At 40.4% G+C, this 18427-nt stretch overlaps 2 non-coding genes across 2 annotated transcripts; both read right to left on the bottom strand.

Moving 5' to 3' along the window:
* Positions 1–8800: 8800 nt before the first annotated feature.
* trnai-uau (transfer RNA isoleucine (anticodon UAU)) lies at positions 8801–8894 on the bottom strand. Its single transcript has 2 exons — positions 8857–8894; positions 8801–8836 (listed from the first exon to the last, which is right to left on the bottom strand). It is a non-coding gene; the product is annotated as a tRNA-Ile (tRNA).
* Positions 8895–15226: 6332 nt separating this feature from the next.
* LOC148811925 (U7 small nuclear RNA) lies at positions 15227–15284 on the bottom strand. The gene has a single exon (XR_016086371.1). It is a non-coding gene; the product is annotated as a U7 small nuclear RNA (small nuclear RNA).
* Positions 15285–18427: the final 3143 nt, after the last annotated feature.

Raw genomic sequence — 18427 nt, 5'->3', positions numbered from 1 at the left:
CAGGAATCCTAACTGCTAGACCAACGTTACCATTCTGTGCATAATGCAGGCAAATTGTAGTTCCTGTCTCTATGTCGTGCTTCCTTGAGAGCTAGCTGACAACCAGAGCGCTGCAGAGTCTAAACAGAAGGCCACACCTGCATTCAACATATTTGTCACAGACGTCCAAAGGGACTAAACGTGGAGAGCAGGAGAGCGGCAAAAGACCCATATGCGTAGCGGCGGAACGGGAAAAAGACCCGGGCTCGTTAGTGCAAAGAGTTCAGGAGTGCCGTATAGAAACCTATGCCCTCAGGTAGTGGACAAGGGCCACCTGGTGCTAGGCGGGTCTCAGGACATCCGAACGTCAATGCTGAGCCAGGGCAGAGTGCAAGACCCGGAAATATATAGCCCAAGGGAAAGAGAGGGACCGGAAGGATGACAGGCAGGAAACTAGGGACAGGACAGAGTAGGAGCGCCCTCTGGCTGCAGAGGGCATGACGATAGTCACACCAGGACTTGAACACAGATACACCTGATGAAAATCTTCCCACATTATAAACTTGCAGCCCTGGGTCTCAGTTCGTTTTTGGTAGCCTTAGCCAATCAAAGCCTGTATGGCTCCCAATTATTTACAAAGAATTCTCCAATCACAGTCTCCGCTCTCATTCTTGGTAGTTTTCACCGAATCACAGCCCTCCCTGCTGTCAATCAAGTGGGGAGTTTATCCATTTGTGTGCTGGTTAATCAATCCGTTTTTTCAAACTAGAAGTACCAGAAACTGTGGGCTCCTTGTGTTTCTTTGTCCTTTTTAAAATATGTTTCTGGTTTGTAAAATAACTGTTTTTGACATTATTGACTCAGCTTCTCCGGTGCTATTAGAAATATATATAAATAGGTATGTGGTATTTTAACAAATCTGGTGTTGGAATCAATTAAGGGGTGGCTTCATCTGCTTTGTAGTTATAAAAGAAATAATAAAAAATGTAAGTGAAGCTTGATATGAGAGTATTCTGTGTTTTTACGAGTTCGGTACTTAATAGACTTTTGGGTTTGGATTTTGAATCATTATTGTCATGTTCAGGGTGGGACCAGCTTCTTTCTTCATAGAAATGTTTACACAATATAAACAAGTAAACCATGTACACTCAGGAAAAAATCTAAATTTCAATTTCTCATCTAGTCTATTTTGATCTTACAGAAGATTGATATTATTGATATATTATCTTATCTGTATTATTGATAGAGCTCATGTATTTGTTGTAGAGTATTTATATTCTTGAGAGAACAACTGTACAACTGTAGTATTAACAGGGACTCTGGATTAAATACTATCTCCATTTTTGTAACTGCTTCAATCAATTCAGAGTAGCGGGGTAGGCAGAGCCTATCCCAGCATTAAATGGGCACAAGACAGGATACGCCCTGAATGGGACACTACAGACACACACTCACACCAGGGCTGGTTTTCCCAGAAGCTAATTAACTAAACCCAAGCGAACAAGGGTACATACACATACCCAGGGAGCAGATTGAACGCCAGGAACTGAACCCAGCAATGCTAACCACTGCACTGCCTCGTCACCCTGACAGAGATTTAATATAGAATAATCCACAACACAAGGCATTGATCTCCCTTCTTCCTTTATTTCTTATCTACACTCTGGTTTATCGATTCTCTCTTCCTAGTGTAGTGACTCCTTTCCTCTTGATTCTCAACTTTATTTCAGTATTTTTTTCAGATCCCTTCTTCTCTTCATTCTAGTCTGGTGAGAAGTCAGGCTCCAAACAATACCTTGAGCCGTTTCTGCAATTTAAAATAATAATAATAATTAATTAATTCTGCTTCTTCTACTAATGATATCACTCCTGCTGCTGCTTACAACAGTAAATTCCCCCTTATGTTTATAGTACTGATGACACTACTAGTGCTCTGAATAATATCACAGCTGTTTCTACTGCTGCTCCTGCTAAACCTACAGTCTGGACATACCTAGAGGATGCTCTTCTCCTACTTCACTCTCTTCTTCTGAGCTTTCATTTCTCTCTTCTTTTTCTCCACTTCCCATCTCCTCTTCTCCACCTCCTGCTTCATCTGTTCCATCTCCTTCTATACAGTGTGTCCAATAAGAGCCTGTACAGGTGACTCCACACAAGGACAGAGGTTCTGTTCACTTCTCACCTGTCTCTGAGTCTCAGGAACTCTGAAGTTCCTCAAAGGAGGGGGCTCCTCCAGAGGTTGATGGGGGCGGCATGGCACAGTCACCGGGGGTTTCTCTGAGCTCAGATGATTGAGGAGGGAGGGCCCAGGGGCACCGAGGTCCAGGAGAGGGAGGGATGAACATCTTGTTTTCTTTAACAGCCTCACCCATCTGGATCGTGCGTCTCCTTGGCTGTGGAGACTAAAGACACACAGAAGACCTTTCTGTTCCTGCTGAGTCCTACAACAAGTCAGACTGTCCTAAGACTACTACAAAGATAAAAAATTAACCTGCTATTCACAGACCTCAGCTACAGGGACTCCCAGGTAGTTCTGCAGGATAAGGTCGAGCTCTGCTGCAGACTGGCGGAAGCACTTGTCCACCTCAGAGAAGTCACACCTGACCTTCATGTTTTCGAAGTAGGACTTCAGTGTCTCCTTTGCCTCCTCCTAGTCATCCTGCTTCATGATTCCTGTGCCCTGGAAGGGAAAATCCTAGGAAAATGGGGAGAGAGAATCAGGCAAGATGTCCTGACCATGTCTGCTGCCGTCAAACCAAACCTCCATTATCAGAGCTCCCGTTGTGTTGCCTGTTGTCTTCACTGTTTTAATTTTGGGATTTGGTAAAAATTCTTATCATATCCTCTGTGAAACTTCACTAACTCAGTACCAACTCCTGTACCAGAGAGAGAGAACAAAGACAGTGAATCATCATCATCATACCTCCACAGCGCCAGACAGGAGATGCAACCTAGGGGTGGAACTGTGGTATCTCTAAAGCCAAAAGAGAGGGGGAGAGGGGTCACCCCACTGTTAATACAGCCAATAGAGAGAGAGAGACACCCCACTGTTAATAGAGCCATTAGAGAGAGGGGGAGTAACCCCACTGTTGCCATCGATGACCAAGAGTCTCACCACCCACTCTATGATGCCCCCTAGTGGTGATCTGTAAGCGGTGTGTTTTTCAGCCACCCACTTGAAATAACAGCAGGCTGGTGTCCCAGCCCAGCTCCTGTCTCTCTCCCCTTGGATCTGGGAGATTTCCAGGTTGAGTGGGGTGACGCAGGTATCTTGGAAAGCTGAGGGGGTCAGGAGAGTCGCCCCAGCCCCTGTACCGCCCTGATACCACAGTGTAAGCTGGACAAGGGGAGGGGTTTCAGGGACTCACCAATCCCACATATGCTGCCTCCGATCCAAACTTGGCCAGGACCTCATCGTACAACTCCAGGCAGTCAAGCTGGATGGAAGACATGGCATTCTGAGCCCAGGTCCGCACCCAGCTCTCCTCAACCTAGAGAAGCCCCTCCAGTTTGACCCGCAGGCCCTCCCCGAGCCACCACAGGGCAGCCGGGGCCTTACCTACACTCTTACCTACAGTTACACTATAACTAACACTTACACAAATACTGCCAATATTACAACAGTAACACTGCAATTAAGGCTTACAGTTTGTATATTACTAACAATAACACAAACTTAGTAGTACACTAATAATACCAATAATAACAGTAATACTATCAAAAGAACTAACATGACAATGAGTATTAATACTCTGACACTAACACTATGATTATCACTAATATTAACATGAATACTAGCATTAAAACTAAAATTCAAAGTAGCTCTATCATCACTAATTCTCACATGAATACTAGTATTCAGTAGTGCTATCATCATTAATACTCACATAGACACACAGACACTACACATACTCATGGACACACACCCACACACATCAAACACTCAAAAACACCCACACACCCACAGACACCACATACGTTAATAGTGATAAAAACACAGCACTGACAGATTTCTGTTCGTTGGTCTGGACTCTAGAAAGTTCTAAAGTGCTCTAGAAATTTGCAAGTGACTCTGGACCTCAACACCTGTTGATGGGTCACTTCTGTCAGACACAGCATTGGAGCCCAAGCCCACCTACACACACATTCACACACACTGACAGATATACACCCACACATTCACACACATTATGACATACTGACAGACACACAACCACACACTCACACACATTCACACAAACACAACACACACTCACAGATACAAACTCACAGACACACATTCACAGACACACACATAGACACAACACACACTCACAGGCACCACACACATTTATACACACAATCAGACACTCACACACATACAGTACTCGCACACATTCACAGACACACACATAGACACTACTAATACTTACAGACACACACCCACACACTGATAGACACCACACACTTGCAGACACACACCCACACACTAACAGACACACACCTGCACAATGACAGACATATCACACTGACAGACACACATTCACACACTGACAAACACCACACACTCACAAACACCACAAACTCACAGACACACTCTACAAACACTTATAATAACAGTAATGATATCACTAAAACTAACACTACTGCTACTGTTAATACTGTAACAGTAACTCTATAATTAAATTTAATATTAACATTAATATGACCATTAAAACTAAAATTATCAGTAGTGCTATCATCATTAATACTCACATGAACACTAGCATTAGTATTAAAACTACCAGTTGTACTCTCACTAATATTAACATAAATACACAAGCATTAGTATTAGTTGCTGTCCGTGACGTCACACCACTCTTTGTGACGAAGGCGAGACATCTAGCCAGGCACAGTGATGTGCCACGTGTCGCCATGGTTAACATACTTATGATTTGTAAACAAATGGAACATGCATTTAAACTGTTACTTATTTATTAACTTTGAATATAATTTTCTAGCTCTAGGATACAATTCCTAAATAATAATTTGAATAAATCATTCTTTTATTTCAGATTGAACATTATTAATACTAAACGCATGTTAATTAATCGATTTTGACTCTTTTCTAGATTTTAAAATGGGTCAAGAATGGGAAAAGAATCAGTGCTCACCAATCGGTGAACTTAATCGATTATTCTATGTTTTTTTAGTTGAATTAATTGCTTGATAAGTGATCAATAACTCTCCTCCGTGCGCTCTGCGCGTCTCCCGCGGTCTCGATCTCCGATTCCGGCGCTCTGCCTGGTGTCTGTGACGTCACAGCGCTCTTTCTGTCAGAGCAGAGCGCGTCTCCGCTGGAGGAGACTCCTGTCCGTAGCCCGGAGGGCTTTTCTTACAGATATAACATCTCCAAAAACAAAACACACCGGGCTGTTAAGAGAAGCGATTCATAACAGCAGGAGGAGGAGAATGACAAACCGAGAAATGAAATTCATTAAACACTAACAGAAAAAAAAATGTTTGCTTCACAGAATAATGCGTTATAAAGCATACTCCTGTGCAGCAGAAGAGAAAGAGAAGGAGCACAGGTCTCTATAATAAGTGCTTTTAAGCTTTTTACACGAATCTCCATAGAATAGAAGCCAAGAGGATCAGACTCCTGATCCTGGAGGTTGAAGAGCAATTCTTGGTTTTATTTTCACTCGATCTCTCAGTTCCTCAGCAAGTTTGATTATTTAATTAACTATATAACTGTTATCAGACTCTGTTTAACTGTATATTTATAAGACTCCACATGAGAGACGTGTGGGCGACGCTGAATCCCAGGGCTGGTGTGGAATCACACACAGACAGGTCTTCTGTGTGATCTGAGTCCCACTGCTCAGAGCTACAAACTTGTCAACTAGTCACTATTGTAGACACGACCATCAGTCTGCTGCTGCTGATAATCATATTACACTTATAAGAGTGACAACACTGCTGTTCATTAAATAAGTAAAAATAATAATAAGAGATAATCACATATTGCTCAATTGTCAGTCAAACACTTCTGACAGATAGGTTTATTCCATGCTGAAAAAAAGAAGAAAGAGAACACAACGTTTCGGCCGTGGAGCCTTCTTCAGGTGTGAGAGAGACAGGGCAGTAGGCAAAGGTAAAGTAGTGGGAGAACAAAGGCTGGGAGGGAGGAGGAGTGAGAGGCCGGAGCAGGGGACAGAAAGAGAGGCCAATCAAGAGGTGTGAAGTCAGAATAGATGTAGAGAGGTGTGACAGAAAGAGGGTCTTGGAACAGCTGTGAAGAGACGGAATGGTGGTTTAGTGAGAGAAGCGGGCAAGTGGCCCAGGGAGGAAGAGATTTAATCTGTTTCTCTACTGTGCATGTTTAAATCCACTTAATATTGAATATTAATATGGAATTTTACAACTAAGGCTAAATTTTGGTAGCTGAAACAGAAGTACTGTATAGTACAATTTTGTTTTGATTTGAACCGATGTTTGCACCTCAATAATCCATTCGTCGTCGAAAGAAGCAAAGGCAGATGTGTATTGAATCTCATGACGATCCTGTTCTCAATCCAAAAGAAAGGTTTAATGTGATCCCACTAGAAAAAGAGTCAATTTCTATATCTAATGATGTCCCTCAAACATTTTGTAATATCTCTGGGAGTGTATACTGTAGAAGCCTGGTTAACTGCTTAAATTCAAACTAAACAGGACTATGGGAATGAGATTTGATTTTGAACTGGGATTTAAATAAATAGGAACGTTGCACGACATTGTGCTTTATGTAAGACAAAAGGTGGGCTTCCTGTGTTTTCGATTACTCAGTTGTAAGAGCGGAGGAATATAGTGGAAACAGCTGGGAACTCTTTGTTCTCTGGTTTGAATCTGGCTGGAAGAAAGGTGTTTTTTATGTTCTTTAATCAGAAAGTGAAAATTTGTCATTCACTTAGTTGTCCAACGAAAGCTGAGTAAACGGTGAAGCAGAGCCTCTTGTTCTGAATTCTTCTAACATTTTCTAGGCTTGTAGACTCCTCACTCTTCCTAAAACAAAGTGCCGCAGATAAAGATACAGTAGTTGTCGGGAGTTTAGTTCAGTGGTAGAGCACATACAGTACAGTACCTCGCATGTATATGGCTGTTTTCAATCGCCGGCATCTCCACTCTGGATTTCTTCCTAAGCGCGATATCTTTCCTTACTTGTGTGTGAATTTCAGCGCGACACATAAAGCCTTTGTCTGTTTTATAAAGATTCTATTTTAAATCAATTAAAACAAAAGAAATACTAATTAAATACACATAGAAAACACATGTATCTAATTAGAACATTTGGGCAATGTATTACTAGCAGTGGAGCTGAGCTCAAAGTAGAGCAGTTGATATTGTTAAACCACGTATTGTTTTTGAATGACGCTACTAAGCACTGGCACGGTGTTTGTGCAGTCCTTCCCAACCTTTCTATCGACTGGATGAGTCTCCTGTTCCATCTCCAATTCTTTCCGCACATTTCGCCTGTTTCACCACCATTATCATTAGACTATAGCCACTAATACGAGAATACTGTTCTGAAAGACTGTCTTAAATAATAATGTTGAAAAGGGTAATGATAAAAGTTTTTTTTCATTAAGGTAACCGTACATTTGCCTGTATAGTACAACTTATTATCTGTATCTGCAAATCCCCAATATTAATGCTGTCTCCTGAGAAACACAAGTGTAGAGTCAAATCATATTAAATCATACAACAAATCTAGTCAATTAACACTCCTATGTGACAGAACACATTTAAGACTTACACCCCTTTAAATATGTATTTCCTTCATTTCAGTTCTCTCCCCGGGATACCTGAAAATTCATTATAGCATAATAAAGTCTGTGCATGCATTACCTGTAATACAGCTACTAATAAAGATAACATTAAACTTCATTATTAAGATATCACGCTTTTATTAATAAAATATGTATTGATAAAATTCCTTGTGAATAATTGTAGTGTCTGGAAAGCAATTGTTCATTACTTAATGACGATATTATTTCCACTACATTCAGGACAGTTCCAATGTGATCTATTGTTCCGCTTAGTCTGCTTAGTCTCCTACTTTAGTAACGTCTAATGGGCAGCAGCTGTTATTTTAGGTTTGTTGCAATTGAGAACAGGTTTGGTACAGAGCTGCTGACAAATTTCAGCAGCCAGTTTGTTTCAACTGACCCGTTGTAGCTACCAATCAGAAGCAAGGAGAAACAAACATTAGTTTTGCCTTTTTTTTAAAAAAAAGGAAAACAGAGTAGTAGTTTATGTGGTAATTTCAGGTACAATGTATGAACTAAAGTTAACTAGTCCCACAGTAATGCGTGGGGTCCTATCAAGAAAAAAAATAGTTGTAACCCGAAAACACAACAAACACAAAACGAGAAGTCTTCCGGGAACCTAGGTAAATCCCTGTAGTAGTCTAGCAACTATAAAAAAACAACCAAACGCAACAACTTCAAAAGAAAAAGAACATTAAAAACAAATCTGGGGAACAACATAAACACAGAATCTAATGCGAGAGCTTTATCAAGTCTTCAGTGCTCCTCTCGTCTCAGTAGACCTCTCTCATATATTTGTGTACAGGTCAACTGGAGGTACACAGCTGATAGTAATTTAAGTAGGGAGCTGCATAAGCATGTGTGGGCTGCAAAGGTAAAAGTATAGGTTTATTCCATGCTGAAAAGAGAAGGAAACACAATGTTTCAGCTGTGGAGCCTTCTTTGATTGTGACTAGAAATAAACCTTTACTTGTTCGTTTGATGTTAATTTATCTCCATCAAATACCTAAGAGTATCTAAACTCAACAGTTGCTTTCAGTAGCTGAAGACACTGCTCCAGGTGAGGCTTGAACTCACAACCTCGGCATGACTCCGCTGTGCACTGCTGTATAAGTACCGCGCGCTGACCGATTGCGCCACTGGAGCTGTGCAAGTTGTGCTCCTCATACAGACTGACGCTGCAGAAACAGGGTGAAAACGGTTTCGGTTGTGGATCCATCTCCAGATGAGGAAAATGAACAGTAAAATAGCAAGGAAAATACAAGAAAAGAAACTGAAAGAATAGTGCTAACAGCAAAGGGGGACGGAGGGAGGTGGTCGGACAAGAAAATCAACCCGGCGGATTATTTGTAGCGACATTTTTGAGTCAATCAGCACACGGATTTCTCTTCATGTGCCTTAAGCTGTGCAGTTTGTATTTTCTATGTCGATAGGTTTCTTCAGAAGTCCAGTAAATTGACAATAATGGAGAACTAGCTGACGCACCCCGTCGTGAAGACCCTCTGTAAGGTGATTACACGTTTCATTTTCATGTCGCCTCCTTTACACGCAATTGCAGCCCCGACACTGAGAGAAAGCATGAGAAACGGCTTCAATTTCAATGTGAATCGCAGTACAGGCTCGATGGCTTCACATCTCCCATCAATCAAATAAAATTGCATTAAAGCGATCTAAATATGACTCTGAAGTACTGGGAAAGGTGATTATTTTGAGCGTGCCTCTCAGTGCCTTGTGACCTTTGCGTAATTCAGCTTTCTTTCCACTTGATTCAGATTTTGATCTGAAATCATCGGCCTAACAAGAGTTTGTCTAAATCGAGGGAGATTCGCTCACAAGCAAGTATTAAACACTTCAGCATTTACTGTTCGAATACCACACTTTGTCAAAACACTGCCGCTTCTTAAGCTACCAAGTAACGGTTTTTGAGCACGCGTTGTATTGTAAATACTTATATTAAAAAAGCATAAATTCACATAATGGAATTTGGACGGAACAAAGTAGTCCACCCCTATACAACATTACATACCCACTGATTAAGTTTAAAACTACAGCAACAGGAGTAACAATAATGGCAACAACATGTTTGGAGTTCGGCATTTCATTTATTCTGCAGAAACATCGTATCGGAATGAACTGCCCGGATAAAAGAGTAATTGCGGCTTCAGATCGTTTTTACAGAGCATTGCGTTGTTCTGTTCATGCTGACTACACGCTTTAAATTTATGTCATTTATTGCAAGCATTGCTTTTCCAGGTTTTTCTGAAATTCCTCGCATTTGAGCCAGCACTAAAATATTTCATTCGCGTCGCTGAATACATCGTGGAAACGGTATTTGCCATTTTGTTATTCGGTTCTGAAGTTTGAAAATGAAAATGAAACGGGGGTCACTTCGTAGGCTTGAAAGAAGTCCAAGCAGCATAAAAACCCGAGAATTCTCACAAATTGCACCTTTCTTCTGCTGTTTTTATAATTCGGACTTCAACATTTGAATGCATACGTTACTGCTGCTAATCACATTCACGTGTTCACGAAGCTTTTTTCTGTCCATTATGTTGTTGCTAAGCAGTTTCTCCGTTTTCCTCGTATTGTGATTGTCAGCGAGCACAAGACTGAAACAGTGTAAAGACAGGGTAAAACGCCTGACTGTCGGGAGTGGGATTTGAACCCTCGCCTCTATCTGGAGAGCGGAACACAAAGCTTAAAAGACACGAATCTATGAATCTGCTGTTCTAAACCACGCGACTATCCTGAAGAAATGTACACCAAATGCACCAGTTGCATCCGATTTTCCGTAACTTTAGGACGACACGACTGGACGAACACAATTTGTGGCGTTTAGCATGACATAGTCTTGTAGGCAGACAATGTTTTGTCCCACTACTTATATAATTTTATCGTTTACTCGTTTTCAAAAAACACGGTCTTCTCGTTCCTAATCAGATTTTTAGTGCTTTCGGACGTTACTTCCAACCTAGACTGACAGCTCACCCGATCTGTTTGTGATCAGACCATGGAGTGGGGGGGCTGTACCAAATGCCCGTTCCTTCCCAATGCTGAGACGATCATTCGGAAGATGGGTGTGAAGAGAGACAGGCTTTGTCGACTAAAGAACAAAGCAGGATATGCAAGAACACTCATCACTGGCGACAGTTACATTCTTTTACTATAGAGACTCCTACTTTGCGTGTTTTTTAAAGACACTGAAACTCAAGGAAAGTGGTGACAAATGAAACAGGTGGGGTTTGAACCCACGATCTTCAGTTTACGAAACCGACACCTTACCACTTAGCCGCCGCGCCTTCAAGCATGCAGGCGACTAATGTTGTTCAAATTATTTGTTTCTGAATCTTTTTTACATCGCCTGGAGGCAGCAACAACAACAAAAAAGGGATTCTTAACAAGGAGATACGCGGCAGCGGTGTGATTCCAACAGATGCCCCCGAAGAGACTGGAGCTTTAATCCAGCTCCTTAGAGCGCTCGGCCGCGTTACTCTCGATAGCGGCTCTTCAGCTCTTGTGGTCTGACCTAGTGGTGTTATGACACGTGGAAGCGACTGCAACTTCATTTTCTGAGATGCTTTCTCTCACGTGGTGAAATCTCGACTTTGGCACCTCTGGATATAGTTCTTCTGTGGAGCAGGCTTTCAAACCTGTGCTTATAGCGCCCTTGAAGTCATTTTATTTTTACAGGAAGACGTATTCCAAAAGATGCATTCGTACTGGATTTGACTGGGATTCTGAAATACTTCTTGCAAATGTATTCAGACGTTCTTGAACCTATAATAAAAAAACAGACCTGAAACTCCATAGCTTCCAATCTCTGATGTTACTGTCCTTAAACTCGGACGTGATGATCTGCAGACGTGCAGTGTCCCTTTACTCTCGTGTTTTCAAAACGACCTCCATTGTCGGGCGCAGAAGAAGTGGAACTGGCCTGACTGCATAGGAAAGTTCGTCACGTCTCTGTGAAGAACGGGCAGGTAGAGAGATTTTACAGATGCTCATGATGTTTCGCACGGGGTGTTACCTGTTGAAGTGTCTCCCCAGTGGGCAAAAGATGTAGAATATAAGTCTATTAAATGCATACCTTAGAATTATAAATGTGGTCCGTAATTTGTCTAGAATGAAATTCTAATATACGTATGTTGTTATACGTCAATTATACACCTGAAGAAGGCTCCACGGCCAAAACGTTGTGTTCTTTTTTTTCAGCATGGAATAAACCTATTACTTGTTTCTATGATTATATGTCCATTATACATAAATGGTTGGAGTTCTTATGTATGGATCAATTTAGCAGACTATTATACATATATGGTTGGAGTTCTATTATACAATATATAGTTCTATTATACAATTAACTGTAGAGGACTATTATACACATATGGATAGAGATCTATTATACATCAAATATTTTAGTTTTAGTTTTAGTTTTAAAAGTTTTATAGGCACAGAAACAAGTAAATCAAGCCAATGATTTGGTTTAGAAATTTATTCTGTAAATATACAATCATTCACACCTGAAAAATATCTAGTTCAAATTATAGTACATTATATTCAATATTGTAATCAACATATGGCTAATCATCAACTGCTACTAGATCTTCACTAATCAACCAATTAGACATACCCATTACACATTTTCAAACATTAACTGCACTTTTCTGCAGTCTTTGCTCAGTCCTAGAATACAAAGTGACCATATTTCAAAGTTCAAAAGTTGTAGTAACTTTTTAGAACATGGAGCTTTTTGTAAAACACTTTATTTTGGCATTAAAAGATCAGCAAGATTATACATTATAAACTAAAAATAAGAAAGTATGCCAGAGATGGATCCTATTAATCAGATGTAAGCTGTCATATAATGACCTATCTGTAAACTGGAATACTAGTAGTGGATATTTTCCACACCACAGAGATAATATAATATCATACAAGTAGGTTTTGATTGTCCATATTGTCAAGGACTCGCTTGTGTGTACAGAACTCTTCCATTGTGCTCAGCCTCTTGATGTGGAATTGGGAGTCCACCTGTTCTGTACACTTTCCCACACAACTCAGTTCATCCTCTGATCTCTATCAGGAGACCCAATACCCAAAACTCTGAAATCATTCACATTTTGTATCAGCATTTGAAAGGAATTTGGTCAGGATTTTCTTACACTATTGTTACATTAGCATAACTGTAGTGTTGCTAATGTGCTACATGGAATTTATAATCCTAAAAATGTTAAATTTCCACATTTGTAGTTGATTTTGTATGCTCTGCACCTTCACACTATTTTTATGTGCCATTTATTGCTTATTAACATACTATTTTTAATCAAAATAATATTAAGTAAGACCTGTATGTATTCAAATATTATTATTATTATTTATACTTACTCATCAAAAGAGGCTTGCTCAGAAAAACGTATTTAACCAAAATGGCAAACAACGAATATCAGCAATGCATTGTGGTATATAACCAGAAAAGATGCTGTGTTAGATATGTTTTCAATTTCAATTATATATGCATTTATTAATGTTGTTGATATTACGGTTGCAATTTAACCATGGTGAGAATCCCTCCCTATCATACAGGAGAGTGGGGTTTGATTCCTGACAGGGAGCTAAGGAGCTTTTTCTACAACCTGTTTACAATTTAAACTGTAGTGTGAGACACCTTTCTTCCTACAGAAATCATTTTTTTTAAAATGAGATGAATTTGTTATAACAACACAAAACATCAAAGTGAAGCTGCTTTTCAGCAACCCCTTGGCTACATGGGAATTTTGTTTTTTTGACAGCAGGGTCATTTGCAAAATTAAACAAGGAATTGATTCACTCCTGTGAAATACTGTATAAAATGGAAGATGGGTTTGATATGGAAACAACTACACACATTTTAGTTTTTTTTCCAATTGTACTCACATCAAAGTGACATAAGAAAAGTCATTGTCAGAAGTGGGATATGAAAACAGGCCACCAGGGGAGACTGATGTAATAAGTGCACCAGAAATATATTGAAAACAAATGGGCTGTCACTAAGAGAAATAGAGGTCCCACCATAAAACACCATAAGGAGTGCAAAACATGTTAAGTTATTTCTGTACTTCATCAGCGTCGGTAAAAGAGGGACTCAAGGACACAAAAACTCTAGTTTGGGATTCGGGCTGAGAAAGGGAAGTGTGACTTTGGATACAGGGCATTGCAGAGAGGAACAAATGGCGCAACAAAATAAAATGCCAAAACCCCAGATTGAACCAGGGACCTTTAGAGCGTCAGTCTAAGGCTTTCTCAGCTGAGCTATTTCAACCTCCATGTATGATCCAACCTCTGCTGTCTGCAGTAGCCTCCTAAAGTTCCAGCATGAATGCATGAAGAGGAGTGGTAGAGTGTTACTGCAACATCATTCAGAAGGGAAGTGATCCGGCTCAGCTCTCTGAGGTCTGGTAGATACATCTTCCTCATGAGTAATGTAGGATCAACTTCTTCAGGCTGGAGGAAGGGCTTGCATTTCGGCAGCAGTGACTGACTGAGTAGTGACTTCTAGGACCTGGTCTTATCAGGTTGCTTTGCCAAGTTTGTCAGTTCTGCTGAAATGACCTGTCTCTAGGAAATTTAGGAAGCAGAAGAATGACTATCTGAAAGGTGACATGATCTGCTGGCTGTTTGACGTGATCATGAATGACACAGGAAATGCGAGTTCTTGCAATAAGAGAAAACAAGATCCATAAAACACTGGCAGAAGTGCAAAATGTGAGAGGATAAAAAGACACCTGTTTCTGCCCGATTTCAAACAGGGGATCTTGCGCATGTGTGATGAACATGATAATCACAATATTACAGAAATGACAGCAGCATTGAACGTGTCAAGACGTAAAAGATTGTTAATTCTCTTCAAATACTCACAGTGTCTTTATTCTGCTGTATTAATTTACTGTGCTCATCAGGCAGTAACAAACCTGTTACCTACACTGTTCCCAGAACTGGATAGGTGACTCCACATTCTACAGCTCTCTAGCATAGAGGAAGTCAGACTACAGAAATGGAGAAAATCTCCTCTTCAGAAAGTGGAAATATATTCCTTAGAAAAGTCCTTTTCTCAAAGTTCAACACTCTCTGCAAGTCACTCATTCCCACCTTGCGCAGTGTAGTGGTTATCACATTCTCTTTACACACCAAAGAGTTTCTTTTTGAAAGCAAGCTAAAACAAGTGATCACTTTTCTCACATTTTTCATTGCAGACGTTGCTTTATGGGTCTATTTTCTATACTGTGCTGATCAATTGAAAATGAAAAGGCGAAAAAGACATGTTCCCACACCTAAGGTTGAACCCAGGGAATCACAGTCAAATACCAGGAATCATAACTGCTAGATTGTATGGAAGCACACAGCTTTATCAAGATATCCAAGTGCAATATCTTTTTATTCATAAAAGACCCTATTTATATTGTTTGAGAAATATTAATACAGACATCTGTTTTTCATCACAAATGGGCTTCCTGACTTCAGAAAGCCTTCTAGACAAATACTATAAGAGCAAAAGTTCCACTTGGTAAGGGAAATGAAAACATGTACCTTACCAAACTTTGAGTACAGGCCAGTCAGGGTGATAATACAAGACGATTTAAAATTCAACAAATAAAACCTGTCAACAGGTAATCCTAACTACTCATAAAAAAACTGAAGTGGCAATACACAGTAGGTGACTCTTGGGTGTAAATTAAATCCATGCAAGAAGAGGGTTTAGTGTTATATTTTCAAATCCAATATGCAAATGAGAGATCTGGCCCAGCCAATCACAAGTCTCCCATGGTCTGGAATGGAGCTGATCTCCTCTTCTAATTATTAATGCTTGAGTTAGGTTACATATTAGCATAATTCATCTAACAGCTACTCCAGAAACAAAAAAATGTAAAAAATACACTGGATTGTGACTGCAACTGTTAGATTGTAGCTCTGGAGATGACCTTGTAATTCTCCTTGTAAGGTAAGGAAGAGAGGGAGCTTCACCAATCTGTTTTTCCAATAAAAAAAAAATGGCTTTCTGACTTCAGAAAACCTTCCATTTATTTATTTTTTTTATTTTTAAGAACTTTATTTAAATTCCACAAACAAATACAAATATTCACAAAATAGGAAACTTTAATAAATATACCCAAAACATTATTCATGAAACCATCTCATTAGGTTATAGCTGTCTCTAATAATGGACAGAGCCAGGCTACCTGCTCCCTTGACTGGAACCTTGATGCCTATGAACACCCCCATGTTCCTCACGCCCTACAGGGTGTCCTTTCCACTCTTCACCACAGCCCAAATCAAGCAGTGGTCAGGGTGAGGTGAAAGGGCCTGGCCCCAGAACAGATTCCTGTTCACATCTGACTGCTGTCACAAAGCAAGGGCTGGGAGTGAGGCACTTGTGGTACAAGAAAGGCTCATACTGGTAATCACATGAGAGACAATAAAGAATCAGAGGGAAAATGTCCCTGATTGCTGCAGGTCTTGCAAAATTTCATTGTGCAAGATGATGCCAGGTGTCCCACAGCACCGACATACCTTCAATTGCCCCACACAAAAACATATCTATTGCAGGCACCTATTCAGATTGTAGAGGGCAGCTGTCTTAAGCCTCTATTTACACTGTCTGGTAGCAAGCGAATCTTCCTTTCTCCTGTTCTTATTCCATCAGTAACTCTGAGCTGAGTTCCATGAAGGACTATGGAATACTGGCTAAGCCAGGTGCGAATGTCCTCCATCTCTGCAAACTCTGAGAACAAAACAACATGCACAGTTGAATAGGGATCGTCCCAAGGGCCTGAACTTTCACTGTTTGTACCTCAAACACCTCCACACTTTGTTCAAAGGGAGGGTAGGTAGCAGAAACAACTTCACCTGTCAAGACAGAAAACCGAGCTGCTCCAGGTGAAGCTTAAACTCACAACCTCGGCATGACTCCACTGATTGTCATTTTACATGGCCTGAACCAGGAAAGAGATTGGAAGTCAAGACGTTATGGTGTTGTTTTAGTACTTGCCTACTCTTTCAATTTTTCGGTCAAATCTTTTATATAGGAGTACTTTCAATTGATGTTAATCCTTGTCCCGATGCACGATTCTGGGCCACGGTGCATCTTGAATAATGTTCTTATAGGCTTCAGTTTGGAAAAGTGCGCTCTTCAGAAGCAACCGAAACTGCTAATGGTTACATAACACTTAATGCAAAAGCAACGTTCGGGTTTGAAAAAGAATATTACTTGCTATAAATACAAACACTGTTACAGGAGTCGTGTTAGGGCTATTTTAGCTTCGATCATCAATTCATCTTACATTTCTTCTCCAATTATATCAACAGCGTAATCGCTACTGAGCGCTAAAGGCAGGTCCTGGCAATACAATCTTCTTTAGAAAACATTTTTAAAACTATTTCCACTACCATACGTAAAGTAAAACATACCGATTGCACGCAACTAATAAAATCTCTTTTCTAGGGACGTTGTAGCTAGATGCAAATTACAATTGAAAATGTATCAGCTTTAAAATTTTCTTTTGGATCCACAGGACGATCAGCACGAGACTCAAAATATGCCTGTGTTTGATTGTACAACATAGATTGTACAGCATTTATGTTTATATTTATGTTAAAATTAAGGTAAATATATCAAAATATCAACATCCAACTTCACAGTGCTAACGTAACAATGCTTGTCAAATTCTCAAACAAATCCGCGTTGTATTTCTAAACTATTTTAGCAGAGGACGCAACAGGAGTATAAATGATATCTCCCGCCAGCCCTTCAAAGATACTTTTCCATGGGTGAATATGGTTTTCTGGGGAGTTGCGGTGTTGATCACTATTGCACTTCCCCTGTCTCAAGTGTTGTTGTTGGACACGGGCAAAAGACTCACATTTTCTGCAAATATAAAGAGGTTTAAGGTTTCGGCTTTAGTGGAGGCAGTGTTTACATTGACAGTAATAAGAAAATTGTCCCGGGGTAGGCTTGAACCACCAACCTTTAAGTTAACAGCCAAACGCGCTCGCCGATTGCGCCACAGAGACTGATGAAAGAGGGTCTTCTCCATTCGCACCTTTCCGGTCAAAAAATAAACATTGCTTGCATTTTCTTGCCAGTCGGCAATATTCCTTCTGCTCTGATAGCCAAGAATTAAATTTCATTTTTCACAAGCTGTATGAATTTCTTGAAAAACAAGTTGTTGCAGAAAGGAAATGCATTCATGCATTAAACTAAATCAAGCCCTATGCGGTTGTCCAAAATGGTACTTTCTGCACAAAAAGACAGGAAGAAAGGCACAGCTGGGATGTGGAGCCAGGATCTCCAGTTAACGAGACGGGTACTTAAAGCAACTAAGCTACGGCGCCGGCAGAATTTTCCTCTTTTACAGCCACTTGGACACACCGCTCTGAGCCATCTGTGTTCAGTAAGCACTGAGTCTGCTGGCTGAGCAAGCTGCCTCCTTTACACGCAACAGGAGCCCCGACTGTAAGAGAAACGAAGAGAAATGGCTTTTTTTGGGCACTTTTCATGTCCAATGCGCTTGGCATCTCCCAAGGGCGGCAGAGTTCATTTATGACACTTTTCCTTTCTTTCTTCTTTCTGTACTCTTTGATACACAAAACGAGAAATCATGTAAGGGAAAATGTCTTTTTTCACTGAGAAAACATGCACCAGGAAA

The sequence above is a fragment of the Atractosteus spatula genome, assembly GCF_055471065.1.
Source record: "Atractosteus spatula isolate fAtrSpa1 chromosome 10 unlocalized genomic scaffold, fAtrSpa1.hap1 SUPER_10_unloc_6, whole genome shotgun sequence".
NCBI classification, from domain to species: Eukaryota; Metazoa; Chordata; class Actinopteri; order Semionotiformes; family Lepisosteidae; genus Atractosteus; species Atractosteus spatula.
This window is presented reverse-complemented; position numbering and strand designations above follow the sequence as displayed.